General features: G+C 45.7%; 1 protein-coding gene across 7 annotated transcripts in view; it reads left to right on the forward strand.

The window, feature by feature from the left end:
- TNFRSF19 (TNF receptor superfamily member 19) overlaps positions 1-16553 on the forward strand; it is a 93039-nt gene that overhangs the window by 47547 nt on the left and 28939 nt on the right. The gene's annotated exons all lie outside the window — the stretch shown is intronic.

Below are 16553 nucleotides of genomic sequence, written 5' to 3' on the forward strand. Positions count from 1 at the left end.
TGAAAGTGACTGTATTACTGATAAGGCCACATAGTGCTTGTGTTTTCAAGAATGTCACGTAATTTGCAATCCATATTATTATGTCCTTTACTGAAATGCATTACTTTCTATTCTTTGTTTAATGTAGTAGAAAGGCAAAAAAAAGGGGGGGGGGATTCTGAGCTTTACAGAAATGCATATTGGCCCTGTTTTTATAATATGCAAACATTGGCCAAATAACTCATTGCATTTAACAAATGCAGTTTTGACTGTTATGTTTCAGCCATAATCGGGAAACCGTTGTTTTCCTTAACTTTCCCGCTGCCCTATCACCAGCCTAAATTTATCGATGAGGACACCAGGTCCAGAAAGAAGAATCATTTTTCATGGTTGGCCGGGAAACAGTGGAGACACAATTCAGACCCTAATCTGTCTGTCTTATGTCAAACGTTGTGTCCTTACCACCACACTCTGCTGTCTCCCTAAGAAAAACAAACATGTAATCTACGACATGTTGACTTTTTGTTTGCTTTAATATTCATCATTTAAACCCAAACTCTAAAAACCTAATGTAGAGGACATGCTTTATGCTACACAGCCCGTAAAAGGACATGTCCTCTTGCCAATTAAAACAGGGCGGCGACCTGGTCAGGCCTGTGGGTCAGCTCAGCCATCATTTTGCCCAGAAGGCAAATTAAGATCATGTATTTCATCCCAAAGAACCATTAAAAGATTTAGTAAAGTAACTGCTATTGCCCAGTTTAGAGTTGGAAAGTACTTGGGTTATTTTTTCTCTTTAATTTACTCGGTTTAAATTTAATATGATCTGGTCATAAGTCTGAGGCATTGGAATTTTTTGCCTTTGGGGATCTGGCTAAGCTCGGACATCATAAATTAGACTTGCAACATAGTTTTCACATTTAACTTCTAATGTGTTGTAAAGTCCTGAGTAAGTTACAACTTGAAGAGAAAGTTAACTGGTTTAATGTATGCGTACAGATCGATTCCTCCATAAATGCCACTTTTTAGAAAGCAAGGGAAAACAAGTCATTTTTCTAAGTGGGAAATGCCGTGTGCAAGGTAATAGCCTTCCACATCATGAAACACTGGTCTGGTGGTCTTGAGTGAGTGTTAATCCTTATCTCTGTAAAGGAAGGTTTGCTGCCTTTGGCACAGTTCTTGGGAATAATAACAGGGCGCACACAACTCATCTCCTCAGAAGAGATCTTGAAGTCTTTTGGGGGGTTTCTGTAAGGTACCTTATGTTTTCATTTCTTCTACTTCGGGTGTTTCAACTCATCCACAAAGAACTACTTCTCTGGTGACTTTTTTTTCCTGCTGAAGAGTTCCTGTTTTATTTAGAGTCAGCTGTAAGAAAGTGGCACCACTCAAGCCACCTCAAATAATGGGGTTTGTTTTGAGGCTCTACATGGTAGTGAGAGGCTGGAACTTCCCTGAACTTGGGGCCTGGGGCAGCGCTGGAGTGTGGGAGCTGTCGCCCCCCTGTGGCAGGAGGCTGTGAGTTCTGCCCTGGGTTCTGGTCGGCACCACCATGGTTTCTCAGCCAGTGGGGACTCTGTTTATGTCTCCTCATTTCCCCCCATGCTTCCAAGGGGCCGCTTCGGTCGGTACTTTCGGGTCATGCCTCTGAAGGAGAGACTCTGATTGGCCAAGTGAAATACCATTGTCCTGTGAGACAGAGCCTTGTTCATTTAGCTGTTGAACAAATATCTGAGCGCCCAATGGGAGCCAGGCCCACGATGATGGACCAGTAGACCCCGATTCTTATTGGAGCTTATGGTATAGTGGGGGGAGTTGTCAACTGACTACCCCACATGCAACAGTATTCACATCCTACCCACATGGCTGCAAAAGTGTGACGGGCCGGTCCTGTGCCTGGAGGGATCTGTGGTGCTCTAAGAATGTATAGCGGATAGTGACGTAGGAACATTAGGGACGACTTTACAGAGCTATGACTTTCAAGCTGTGATCTAAAGGGTCGGTTAGAGGAGGATGAGCCAGGAAGTCAGAAGAAGCCAGGAGAGTATGTAGAGTCCCGCAGCCATTGGATGCTGTGTGCAAGTCGAGTCGGTTGACACTGGAAATGTCCTTTGCACTTAGGACCCTGCAGGTCTGTGGTGACATCGACAGCACCGTCTTAGTGAGTAATGGAGATGCAACCAGGTGATAATGAAATAAGGGGAGGGGTCGAGACAGTTCTGGACAACTGTCCAGAGGTTTGCCTGCGAAGGTGACACGGGAGTGTGCTGCCAGTGAAGGGTTCTGTTTAATTTCGTTCCTTAGGTGAGCAACACATTTGCTTGTTTGCAGGTTGAAGGCAAGGGTTGAGAGAGGTTGACCATTTTATGTGAGAAAAGACTGGAATGAGCAGTCGCATGAGGGCTGCTGGAAGAGGACCCTGAAGCATAATTGTTGGGTTGGCCCTCTCTGGAAGGAGGGAGTGCTCCCTGCTCTAACGAGAGAAGAGGGGAGCGGGGGCGGTGACCATGGACTTCTGCCTTCGGTGGCAGGAGGTGGGGGGCGGGGGCTCATAGACTTGGCTTCTGTGTGTGTGAAGTAGGAGGCACTGTTTTCTGCCAAGTCAGGCAGGAGCCAGGGAACTCAGAGGCTGGAAAAGCACAGGTCTTTGAAGTTCTCATTACGGAGCGTGGGAGGGAAGTCGGTCGGAGAAAACAGTGGCTTTCCCGGTGGCACCAAGAGTCCAGATGAAGTTCGCGGTCATAGCAGGGCGTTGTTTGCTTCTCCGGTGACGTCTGTAGATGCTTCTGCTACAGGGGTGACTCAGGCCACCTCTGAAGGTGCCCCAGAACATACGTAAGTGGTGCCCTAAATGTGCAGCTTATAGCAAGCTACAAATAAGTCTTGAAAATACAGCCCATGTTAGTAACACAAGAGTACTTTGAAATAAATGTTAAGTACATTTTCTTATATTGATGTAATACCTGAAGCATACCAAAGTAACGACTTAACAGAAACGCAAGACTGAAAACTTCCCACATTTCTGTCAACCACGTTTTCTTTATTCATCCATCAGTGGACACTTAAGTTGTTTCCTGTCTTGGCTATCGTAAATAATGCTGCAGCGAACATGGGGTGCAGATATCTTTTTGACTTAGTGTTTTCATTTTCTTCAGATAAATACCCAGAAGTGGAATTGCTGAGTCGTATGGTAGTCCTATTTTTAATTTTTTTTTTTTCCGGAACCTCCATACTATTTTCTACAAACTGGCTGCACCAGTTTGCATTCCCACCAACAGTGCCAAGGGTTCCCCTTTCTCCACATCCTTGCCAACATTTGTTATTTTTTGTCTGATAGTAGCCATTCTAACAAGTGTGAGCTGATATCTCATTGTGATTTTGATGATGAGTGATGTTGAGTTCGTGTACCTGTTCATGAGTGATGATGAGTTCATGTACCTGTTGGCCATCTGCATGTCTTCTTTGGAAAAGGTCTATTTAGACCCCTTGCCCATCTTTTAATCAGATTTCCTTTTGCTATTGAGTTCTGTGAGTTCTTTATATATGTTGGATATTAACCCCTTGGGATATATGATGTTTCTATCTTCTCCCATTCAGTAGGTTGCTTGTTCACTTTCTGCTTTCTGCTCGTTTATTTCTGCTTTTGTTGCCGTTGCTTTCGGTGTCAGATCCCAAAAATCATCACCAAGAACTGATGTCAAGGAGTTTACTGCCTCTTTTCTTTTCTAGGAATTTTACGGATTCAGGTCTTACATTTAAGTTTTTCATCCATTTTGAGTTAATTTTTGTATATGGTGTTAGAAAGTGGTTCAGTTTCACTCTTCTGCATGTGGCTGTCCACTTTTCCCCAACACCATTTATTGAAGAGATTGTCCTTTCCTTACTGTATATTTATTGTATACAATTGTAGACAATACATTGTATATTTCCTCTGTCATAAATTAATTGACCCCCTATCTGTGGATTTATTTCTGCGTTCTCTATTCTGTCCCATTGATCTGTTTTTATGCCAATACCATACTGTTTTGATTACTATAGCTTTGTGATATAGTTTGAAATTAGGAAGCATGTTACCTCCAGCTTTGTCCTTTTTTTCTCAAGATTGCTTTGGCCGTTCAGGTCTTTATGGTTCCATACACATTTTAGGAAGGTTTGTTCTATTTCTGTGAAAAATGCCATTCAAATGTTGATAGGAGCTGCATTGACTCTGTGCATTGCTTTGAGTACTATGGGCATTTTAACATTAATTCTTCCAGTGTGTGAGCACGGAATACCTCATGCAGATTTTCGATAGAACTAAATGAAATCAGATCCAGAAATCAGATCCACCTGCCACAGAGTTAGCCCAGTAATGACCGTTTACCTGCCGGCCTGCTCTAAGTGATGACCGCACCTGCCCTACATCTCCCGCCGTCCCACCCCAGCCCACGTGTGCTCCTTGGAGCATATGGAGGTTGGGAGTTGTCCCACATGGGGAGGATCTCAGGGTGCAGCTGGCTTTGATTGTTGTCTTGCTGTCTTCCACCCCCACTGGCAGGGGAGCAACAAAGGACACCCAGAAAGGGGCTGCGGTGGATTTTGTGTTTGATGACCGGAATGGCTAGAATACCAGGCTGCAGCAACCCTACATAGGCTGGTCTCTTTCCTCTCTGTCCCGGCTGCCCAAGGCCCCGAGCCACCTGCCTGACCAGCGGGAGCTAATTTCAGCTTCCCTCCCCTCAAGCTAACACTGATGGGTGTGTGAAGGCAATTGATTAATCCACTGGTCACCTCTTTGTCAGCTCACCAATAGCATTGATTTGTGACCAAGAGCACAGGGTTGATTGGTGACATCAGTGTAAATTGCAGATCAATAAAAGGCACCATTTACATAAAAGTCCCTGCTTGGGGCTTTGTTCCTCGTTGCTTTTATCTTCACTTCCTAAAAATATGCACCCATTTAGGGCATTAAGGAGAAATGGCAGGCGGGGGGAACACACAAGAAATTTTAGAAGAACTACATCCTGCCCTGGGTCTGATAAGAAATGCAGATTTTGTATGATTTCTTTGAGCAGTGTTTACTTAATTTGGAACAAACACTGTGGTTGGAACAAATGGTTTTGAAAAAATTCAAAGCGGTTTTTCATCTGGCGCAGCTTTATTTAAGTGTGTTTAACCTAGATGTTTGCTTTGTTCTTGGGGGCTTTGTAAAACAAGCCACGTGATTCCAAAGAGATAAGTGACCAGATAAGTCTCTGTGTGGGGGAAAGAGAGAAAAGCCGGAGCTATGCTGGCCTGCAACTATTTAGGAGTTTTTACCTGGCTTACCCGTCTCTAAACACAGCAGGTCTCTGTACCAATGCGTAATAAATGACAGCCTTAAAAAATGATTAGTTTTCAAAAGAAACTTAAGATACCTTCCAAATTAACAGAGAAAGGTAACATCGAAATAACCTTTTAAAAGAAATACTTGCTCCTTAAAGATAACTTTTAACGATTAGTAGAAAACAAGAAGGGAGAATACCGTAAGCAAAGCATTTCCCGCATTAGCGCATGCACACAAAACAAGCCAGCATCTGGGTGGTTTTCTCTCATCCTTTTTCGATCTTTACCACTGATGTTTGAAAATTCGATGTAATTATGGTGTTCGTACTGCTTTGCCTTTTTCTACTTACGCTATAATTTTTTTTCATATACTATCTAAGCATTATTTTAATGACATTTTTTTTAAACGTTCATTTATTATTAAGAGACAGACAGAGACAGAGCGTGAGCAGGGGAGGGGCAGAGAGAGAGGGAGACACAGAATCCGAAGCAGGTTCCAGGCTCCGAGCTGTCGGCACAGAGCCCGGCGCGGGGCTCGAACCCGCGAACCGTGAGATCACGACCCGAGCCGACGTCGGACGCTTAACCGACTGAGCCCCCCAGGTGCCCCAGTTTTAGTGGCATTATTGATTAAAGTACCATTTAGGTATTTGGGCTACAGTTGGATTGTAAGGCTGCTGTGTTACACGCATCGTTGCTGTTCACATCGCTGTGCAGGAAGCAGTCTTTCCCCACGATCGCGCTGCGGATGGGTGCCCACGGCTTCTGGGTCCAAAGGTATTCATGTGCAACTATCGTGAGGTTATTGTAAAGGTAGGGTGCCTGGGAAAAGCGTCTTTTAAAGAAACCAGAAACAAGCTTAAAAGGAAGGAAGTTGCAAGTGTTTTGGAGTCCGTGCCAATACGACGCGTCTTCAGGTTTTCTCTGAAAGGGGAGGGGGCAGAGGAAGAGACCTTGGCGTTCGGTGAATCGCAAGCAGACTTCAGCTTTTTTCCTGGACGTTTTCGGCACATAAACTGCTGAGGTTAAAAGCCCAGTTCCTGGCACGTACGGTCTAAAATAGTAGCGGCTAAAGGTTGCTTACGTGGAGACCCAAGAAACAGAAATCAGCCAGCGTCCCTGCAGAATCCCCGCACAGCAGAGCACCTTTCCAGCCCTTCCGTGGAATCCACCCATTGTTTTCTTTTTGTCCTAAGCATTGCTGTGCCAAGTGAAGCAGCCCCAGGGGAGGGAGGAGGGGCGGGAAGGATCTAGCAGAGTCAGAGATGGAGAAGGCGAGAAGCAGAAGGGCAGCCTGCGGTCCAGCGGGGAGGAGTCCCAAACATGCACAAAGCAGCCACAGGAGCTCCGAACCAGCTGAGATGTTGTGCCATTTAGTGCAGCGCCAACAGACCTACGCGTCCCAGCGCCGGACCCCTGAGGGTCCTGGTAATACCACTCCTGCTAGCCGTAGCTCTCCCTCCTCTTCCTGGGCCCCGAAAAAGAGGTGGGGAGATGATCCACTTGTATTTGTTGAAATCTTTTCAAGAAAGCAGAAACCCACTGTAATGGTTTTCGACGGATTTCCTTAGAAAATGATGAATCCTTTGTGAAGCTCATTTGCTTACGGGGCGAACAACGGGCGTCTGCAAATAGGTTGAAAATGGGCTAGAGCAAACTCCTCCTTTTCCAGGGACGTTGGAGAAATAGCTGGAGAGTCTAAATGGGTTGGCCTCGTTAGAGGAAAAGTGTGCTATAAATGCTACCGCTTTGTATGATCAGGTAGCTATTTCAAATATTTGTCTTAGCCCTAGCCTCATGCAAGTTATAGAAATCAAGACTTCTTCAGGGGCGCCTGGGTGGTGGCTCCGTCAGTTAAGCATCTGACTTTGGATTGCAGCTCAGGTCACAATCTCCTGGTTCATGAGATAGAGCCCCACGGTGCTGGGGTCTGAGCTGACAGCACGGAGCCTGCTTGGGACTTTCTCTGTCTCTCTCTCTCTGTCTCTCCCCCGCTCGCGGTCTCTCTGGGGAAGTGCCTGTTTGCCTGTGACATCTGGGAGGCAGGGGTGTCCTGAGCTGGAGATACAAAAGGAACCCACAGGCTTTGATCCCGGTAGCTGTTGATTATTACCCAGTCAGCTATAAATCGGACTTCTCTGCCCTTTATCTGCAGTCTCTTTGAAACATTTAAAGTCAGTGAGCCGGTTTAAATATTTACTCATGAAGAAACAGGTTGTGGTTTGTTAAAGGCCATCACTAAATTAAATGAATGTTAGATTAAGTACAGTTTATTTAAAAAATGTAAAATCCAACAGGCCTGTTTCATGAAGTTGTGGACTTTTGTAAACGGAACAGTGATTTGTGTGTGTGCCCATTAAATGCTTAGCATCTAAATAAACGTGGAGAAAGCATTCCAGCAGTTTGTGCCACACCTGCAGTGGAAATCCTCAGCGTTTAAACTTAGAAAAGCTTCCCCTTCCTACAGGGGGACATTTATTTTCAGGATGTAGTATGGAAGGGCTCACCTTGTGCCAGGAGACCAGGGTTTGGTCCCCTGTGGGCTCACATTCCAGAAGGGACTGGAATATGTCACCTTCACCAACGGATGGAGATCCTTTTTTCTCTTTAAACAAGGGTGAATGCCTCTGGCCACTTCCCCCATCAGCTGGAAGGGGATTTAATTTGAGGCACATCATTTTGAGGAGGGAAAAGAGAATCACCAGGAGGTTTGAAAATAGCAAAGCCTGAATTCTGAAGGGGACCAGACCTCTCACCTGCCTTTCCCAGCCTGAGCTTGCACTATTTCTCTGTGCTTCTCCAGTGCCTTCCCTTCACAGCCAGGCATCAGGCACAGAGAAAAGGAGCCAGGATTCGATCCCAGGTCAGCCTGACGGCATAGACCTGCAAGCTGTATATTCGCCTCTCCACGCGAACTCGGAAGGACCTCTCTTGTGCCTATAAGACAGTTTAAAAATAATCGTTAAATTAAGACAAAACTGTGAAACTATAAATGAAATGTAATTGAGTCGCTCTACGGGAAGAAAAAGCATAAAATAACTCCAATTTGGAAAAGGTGGTCGAAAGTAAAAATTGAAAGGCTGAAGTCCTGTATCAAATAGGAATTAGGGTTTTTCAAGATAATATCCCACTTTGGGGGCTTAAAACATTACTTTGACTGCTTTTTAAAATTATCTTGATGATCTCAGAGAAATTGTTTTCAGTTTTCTTGGAAGTCTTATCTATGTTATTAATCATGTAGCCATTTTCTTAAATATTCAAGAAATATCTTTCCTTGATACTCACACAGTTATAATTAAAGGGAGGACAGCGCCTCTTCTTTTTAACTGCTACAAAATAATTTTTTAACTTCATTGAAATGTAATTGGCATGCAAGCAACTGCACATAATTCGGTGAGTTTTGACAGATGTATATGCCCGTGTAATCCTCTCCCTAATAAAGATGTAAAACGTTGCATCCTTTCTCTCAGAAGGGAAGTGCTGTTAACTGACAACTTTGGTGGAGTAGCCTCAGAAGCGTTCTTTTTATCTTACTTACCAGCTGCCTTGAAGATACGGTTTGGGCATCTTTTTGTTCTCTTGCATTTTCAAAAATTTATGCATGTATATATTAGTGTTTTCTGACCATGTTTAACGTTTCTACCATGAGACCCAAGCGTTATGGCATGAAATGTTGCATTCTGTCTTTAAATGAGCAAAATCTATCAGACTTGAAAATGTCATTGAAAATTAATCATTTTTGGAAAGCTTTCCAGTGGTCACAGGAGGCATGCTTTTCTTTAAAATGAAAAAAAAATAAATACTTTTTGGTGTTGGGCTCTTGAACTCAGGAAGCGTGTCGGGGAAGACTTTTTGAGTGCCTGATGTAGTATGGATACAGCGGAATCATCCTCAGGGCATCTCTGTGATGTCGCGAATGACCTGTAGATCAGTCTGCCCTCTTGTTCACTGACAAATATGTTGAATGCCTTCCCTGAGCACTGACGTGGGTACTGGGGACCCCACAGTGAAAAACAGATGAAATTCTCAGTCCCCAAGCAGTTGGCATTCTAACGCTCCAGAGAAGGGGTATCATTTAAAATAAGGTGGCCAGGGAGAGGCCTGTGTAGAGTGATCCTAGGACAGAACCCTGAAGGAGAGAGAGGAGGAGAGAGTGAGCTGGGGGCTGCGATTTGGGGCAAAGCCAGCAACACACTTGGCAGAGGCTGGAGCCCAGTGAATGGGATGGATGGGCCTGGGGAGAGGGCGTGGGCCAAGTAGAGCTGGTAGGCCATTGTAGAGACCCCAGTGTCCCCACGGGAATGACACGACCTGACTTAACTTAAAAAGCCCTTCTGGTCGCGGTTCAGACTAGACTTCAGGGGGGCAAGGGAAGAGAGGAGACTAGTGGCACACGGTATGTTCAGCCGATACAGCAAATAAACAGGCCTTCGCCCTTTTCTCAAGATTTAATTACTACTTCATTTAATTTAATTTAATAAATTTCAATGCGTTTCATTAATTTAATTATTAGTTGTATTAATACTATAATACTTGTTACATTTTGCCGGCTCCCTGTGATGCCACAGCATTTGATTTCTTCCCGAAAGTCGGGGAGGTCACAAATTGGGAAGAGGTTCGCTTCAGATGTCACATCAGTATCATTAGATTTTAGTTCATCATAACTGTCGTCTGTTATTTTAGGGCCTCGGCAAAGATCTGAACCGTAAAGTCGGGGGAGTTTCTCTCTGACGTCTAGAGCTAATTAGGACCGAAAGGACACTCACGTAACCACCCGCTTTGATCATCCCAGGACCAGTACGGACCAGTACCCGCTTGATGCGTCTTACACTTTAGCTCACGTAACCTTCCCTGGGAAGAGGACGTGATTTGGAGTCCTGGTCCTTGTACTCACTTTCAAACCAGACCTTTAGATTTTCTGTGACCCAGGTTTCTTCGTGTACCAAACGAAGATGCTGATAATTTGAAGAGAGGAAATAAAGCATTGGTCGAATTCCTGAATCTGCTCCATGTTCCAAGTCCACAGAAGAGCGGGCTCTTTCCGACTTCACCCGGGGTTTTGTTCGTTACCATAAGTTCTGTCGACTCTAAAATTATATATAAATTCGTAAGTAGCAGAATCAATTCTGCTAGACTAGGCGACACCAAGAAGCACAGCCTAAATCCCGATTTCCTTTTCAGTGTAGACCCAGCCGCATTAAGCTGTGCATAAATGTACATGCCTTATTTTTCCGTAGTTGGAAGTGAATGGGCAGAAATCATTTTGAGTTTCATCATCTCGGGGTAATTTCACAGGAGATTACTTCTTTAAACGCTGCAGCGAGGTAAATAAAAATCATCCACTTTGCTAATAACAGAGAAGCTCACAATTACAGGAGGCAGCGTCCTTAGGTAAAAGCTTGCCTCTTTGACCCCGCCTTCTCCACTCTGAGGCAAAATGAACAAGGTCATGCTTTTACAAGGATATGGAGTCCAGGCGCCGAAATGGACTCCGGCACCCAAAGGGTTAAGCGCGCTGTTTCGTAAGGCCCAGTTTCGGATCTTTGTTCCAGTTCCCAGATGGCAACCCCGTCTGTTGGTCCCAGTTGAAGCAAAACTGTCTTTGAGCCTGTGTATCCTTCGGCACAGATGTTTAAGGCCGTAATGATGTGTTTCTTCTATGGTGTCCTCTTTGTGTCCCGGTGTGGGAGTTTAAGCGCTCCATCGTTTCATCGGTCCGATAAACACAGCAAGACCTTAGAGAGGACTGTGGGATAAGCAGAAGAAGAAAAACATCCTCGGAGGCGGGAAAAGTCGCTTCGCTTTACTGTGGGCGCGGAGAACTGCCGTAGACAATCCGCTGCCATTCTGTGGCTTATGATGTTTCCGGCGTTAATTATGGTGTTTATCACGATGGAAGCACCAAAGAGTCACGCTTGTAGTCCACCGAGTGCCCAAGGGAAGGAGCAGCGAGCTCGCCGTGGGCGTGACAGGCTTTCCCGGAACGGCACGTGGCGGCGACTGTCTTTAGTTGACCCGGCGGTCTCCACTGCGGGCGGCCAGCGGCTGTCCGTCACCTCCCTGCCCGGCCAGCCACTCTCCTGTGAGAGCGGCCTTCTCCGCCTCTCTCCTTCTCTGTTTCTTTTCTCTCAGAGACACGCGTGATCGTTTCCGTCCTGTGTTCCCTGGCGGGACACAGACCTCTAGGCCCGGGGATCGGAAGCCAGATGACGAACAGCAGAAACCAAGCCTAGTGAAGTAATTCACCGAGACTCAGCCACTGCGACATCAGCCTCCAGCGACAGGGCCGCCGCCTGGGATTTTCTCCCTTCCCGAACGCTTCTTCACGTCCTGGGTGAACTTTGCCATGCTCTCTGACCTCCAGCCCCGCAGGTCACAGGTCACGCTCTTCCTGCCTCCCCGGCCTTCACAGCTGCCTTTCTGTCTGTCGCCAGACGGAATCCCTCAGCCAGCAGCCCAGCCCTTCTCTCAGCAATGCCCCTGACCCCTTGGTCTGCTCGGCCCTGCGTCGCACCTGCTCTAGTCCTGTCACCGGGCTGCCCGGCGCCCTTAGGTCCCAGGTCCCTTTACTTTCATTGCTGCATTTCTGATAGCGCGTTCCATGACGTGTGCGTCTTAAAGAGCAAAAACTCTTTATCTTGTGCATCTATGATTCTCTTTTGTCCTGTTGGAAAGAAATACAGCTGTTTGGTTAAAACGTCTTATAAATACAGTTAATTTTCCTTTTCTGGGTAGAAACATTCACATATTGGACTAATAAGTAAAATCCAAAGCCGCATGTATTTATGTATTGTACTTTTTTTCATGTTTATTTATTTTCGAGACAGAGCGTGAACGGGGGAGGGGCAGAGAGAGAGGGAGACACAGACTCCGAAGCGGGCTCCAGGCTCCGAGCTGTCAGCCCAGAGCCCGACGCGGGGCTCAAACTCACAGACCGCGAGATCATGACCTGAGCCGAAGTCGGACGCTTAACCCACTGAGTCCCCAGGCGCCCCTAAAGCTACATTTAAAGAAATTTTTAAAAATCTTTGCCACTCGCTGTCGGTAACAGTCAGCCGTGATGGAGTGAGTGCTCAGCCACGTCCACGTGCTGGGTTGATTTGTCCCCTTCTTCCCCTGGTGTCTCCCTCCCCCCACACCCAGTGCTGGGGAGCAAACCATGAAGGGTCGTGGGTCTGAGTCCACACTTGTGTCTTCACGGCTTAGGCAGCTCCCCAGCCAATACTGTGTGGTCCAAACAAGACAGGCTCCTGCGTCCAGCCCGTGGTCCACACGCCTGGCAGGACGCAAACCGCTTTGGAGGCCATGGTGTGCAGTTGAGGAAGGGGTGACAAGCGAGAACCAAGGTGGTGGCTGTAGGGGGGACGAGGAGAAAGACCCAAGTATTCGGAAAGTCGATCTTTGAAAGCAGCGTCGGTGCTGGATGTGAAAGGGTATTCTAAAATCAATGTTTCCAGCAGTTTAAATACAAAGCACTTACCAGAGCGGTCAGCATGAACGATGGTACTGTGTGTTTCCGGCTCAGGAGCAAAACTAAACTACATTGGCACGATAACAACCCTTTGCACTTACGAAGTACCATCACCTCCCTTTGCGGCGTGAGTCGGCGTCTGCACCATCCCATGCGTCGGCGTGGCGATGCCTGGAGCAGTGGAGAGGGTTCTGGGTGGCGCAGCCTGAGAGGAGAGAGGAGCTCAGCTGCCCCAAAGACTCTTAAAACGTGCTGTCAGAGGCCGTGTATTTAGTCGGAGGAGGTTTGCATGGAAAATAATGGTCTGCGTTGAATAGGGAACCAAGCCCGTGTCTGTACGCACCAACCACAGACTTGGCGGCTTCTGCCTCAGCTTTTTAAATCAGGTTTTGTAAACTCCCAGGTTAGCAATTCAGGTCAGCAAATGCACTGAGCCGTGCTGATGAGAGTTCGAAACGAGCAAATCCCTACTTTGTTTCAAATGCTGTTGCAGACTTCCTTGACTTCTGCAAGGCGGCCAACTTTGAGGGAGAGTTTGACTCTCCCGCTAAAAATAAAAAGGTAAGTCAAGGAGAGCAAAGAGGCGCAGGATGCACAGGATACAGTTTTCCACTGGCCTCTGTATCTTTCTGCTCACGGCTGCTCTGCTGGGCCGGCGGGCCTTCCGTTGGTCTTTCTCCTCCTTTCTCTTCCTTTCTTTCTCTTCCTTCTCTTTACTCCTCCCAAGAGTGAGTCCTTCTCTTCCCGTGCCGGCAGCCCTCCACGTCGAAGATGTTCACCTGAGTGTCACCAACCCACCCTCATGAATGAACAGAGTCAAACTACCCTGCCCACGTAACTGGTCTTTTTTTCTGCCGTAATCTTGCCAATTAAATATTGGCAGTAGAACCAGACAAACGAGGTGTCCGTGAATAGACATAGACTTCCTCTCTGCATCTTCCTTTCAGACATCATTTCTGTACCTCTCTCCCCCTTCCCTACCTCCTTTTCTGCATGTGATTTAAATGTGTACCCTTGTTTCTCCTTAGCGCTTCTCTGGTTCTGTGTGTCTGTCACTATGTAGGTCATCAGTCCTGCTCAAGGAGCGAGGGAAGAAAGAGGAATCATTCTTTTAACTCATTCTCTCCAAATACCTATGCCAGTAATAACTTACTATAAGCCTTTGGAAGAATTTGGAGACCTTGTACCAAGACTGCCAATCTCACTCGTGGTCAGGTCAGCCTGCCCCTCGCCCCTGCAGAATTCTCAACAAGGTGTGTTTGAGGAAAAGTAAGTACAGGTCCGGGCCTTCGTCTTCTGTATCCCTCCAGTGAGAACATGAACCGTAGGGGTTGCCTTCAACTCTTGGTGGTTACGCCCGAGTTCTGGATCGTCAAGAGGTATCACTGTAACTAATAGGTAATTAAACTTTCTTATTTGCTTATCGGAGTTTTTTGTTTGTTTGTCGCTTTTTGAGAGAGAGAGGGAGAGAGAGAGAATCCCAGGCAAGTTCCACACCCAGTGTGGAGCCCCACACGGGACTCAGTCTCATGACTGTGAGATCATGACTTGAGCCAAAATCGAGAGTCAGACCTTTAACCGACTGAGCCACCAAGGTGCCCCTTGGATGTTTCCTTTTTCTTTCTTTCTTTCTTTTCTTCCCCCTAAAGGATTCTCTTAGTAATGGTTTTACCATTTTAGTCCCAATATTCCTTGAGGTTTAGGTATTTTGTTCGTTGTTGCTTACTGTTACTGAACATTGCGTAATGTTCCCAGTGAGATCATATTGGTGAGATTCTGAGATACTTCCATAAAAGCAGTGGGAACTATGTCTTTTATAAGAAATGCATCTAAACTTCTGGGGGGAACTATTTTGGTTTGTTTTATGGTTAATTTTCTTTCTGAACTTTCCAGTGCTTTAGGGGTGTGTTATGAGGACACATTTATGTTCACTCCACCCATTTATTCAGCAGCCTATCTACTATGTAGGTGGTTTCAGCCTGCTTAAAAGACAATCCAAATCTTGACATAATAATAATTACAATATAATGTCCTATTCTGAACGGTCTTGGGGAAAAGCATGGTTCACACAGAAATTTTACTGTGCGTGAGGTACTCTACTAATAATCCCTTTAAATGCATTATTTCATTTAGTTCTCACAAAAAGTCCCGTGAGGTAGCTATTATTCTCTCCTGATTTTATCCACGAGGAAACTGAGGCAAAAAGTTGTCATTGCTGGTCGTAACGCTGCTGCTAAGTGGCCAGGTGGGGATTCGAAACCCAGACTGTTTACTACAGAGTTCTTAACAATTACAACGTGTAGTGTTTTACAGTAAGTTCTAAAAAAAAAAAAAAAAAAAAAACCCAAACATGTTTTTATTTTAAATTTATTTTTTTGAGAGAAAGCGTGGGGAGGGGAGAGGGGCAGAGAGAGAGGGAGAGAGAAAATCCCAAGCAGATTCTACACTGTCAGCGTAAAGCCAGGTGTGGGGCTCAAACTCATGAACCATGAGCTCATGACCTGAGCTGGAGGCGAGAGTTGGATGCTTCACCAAATGAGCCACCCAGGCTCATACTGTTTACTTTAAAACAGTAAGTTTTAAAACCAGGAAAAGACAAAAGGAACAAAGGATGAATACCTGTTGATATCCAGGTATCACAACGGACCAGTGGAGGCAGGTTTCTGTCTTACTCCTTTTGAAAGATTTAATCTGTGAGCCTTCAGAAGCAAAGTGCTTAAACTGGTCAACAAGCAATGCCTCCAGTTCTCGTAGTCCCTTCCCACAGCAGAGCCCCCAGCAGAAACAACAGATCAGGCCTTTAGAGTACATGCGTTCACTGTTTCAGCTCTCACTTAGTAAAGTCAGTTTCACGCACACACAGTGTGAATATGCTGTGCATAATATGAGCTGTTTACCAGTAGAATCTGCCCATTCAGTTTGTTACTAGGTGTATTAATATATCTGGACAGTCATTGGTACCATTTTCTGCTTCATCAGTGGGCCTAATGGAAAACAACTGTTCTACACAATTAAAATATGCTGCCACCTTATCTTTAACCCTTTGACTCATCACAGTGTGGTGTCAGTACCAAATTATTAACAATCAGTTGCCTTTGTTTTACTCTCTGAGAGATGATGTAAAGCTACTGGCTTCAGTGAAGGTTTAAGAGCGGAGATAAGATCGCAAATAACTGATGACCTGTTATTTAAAGAACTTTATACTTTTCCAGTTACACATCTGTTCTAGGAAATTGAGCACCATGTTTTGGCGAACGCCTTCCAGAATGCAAGATAAAGCTTTGGTGGTCGTAACTAATGTTGTAATTGCAATATTTGCACCTCTCCTTCTGTATGTAATTCAGACGGTGGTAGAGCCATATATTTTTAAGTGTCTTACAGCAAGGAGTAATGTGTGTTACGAATCTAAGGGAAATTACTGTTTAAATGTCTTCATATAAGGATATGAGAATAGACATAAGTGTGGAGTGCACTCCTTGGTGCTTTAAATTTAGGAAAGAGTGCAGTTATATTTCCCCCTCCCTTCCCGCTCCCCCAAGAAGGGCATGTCGCATTTTCTTCATGGCTTTCTCCCAGCAAACGTGGTAACAGGCTGACAATGGCAATAAAACCGTGATGGGCAGGCAGCCCAGAGGAAGAAGAAGTTGATCAAGTCAGGGCCGCCCACTGGGGAGAGGGTTCAAAGAGTCTTAGTGGGAACTCTCAGAGTCACCTGCTCCACAACGCTCTAAAGAACAGAATAACCTTCATCCCATAATGCTACAGCTGCAGACCTTGTCAGTGCCATCGCAATAGACTG

The sequence above is a fragment of the Prionailurus bengalensis genome, chromosome A1 (genome assembly GCF_016509475.1).
Source record: "Prionailurus bengalensis isolate Pbe53 chromosome A1, Fcat_Pben_1.1_paternal_pri, whole genome shotgun sequence".
Classification (NCBI taxonomy): Eukaryota; Metazoa; Chordata; class Mammalia; order Carnivora; family Felidae; genus Prionailurus; species Prionailurus bengalensis.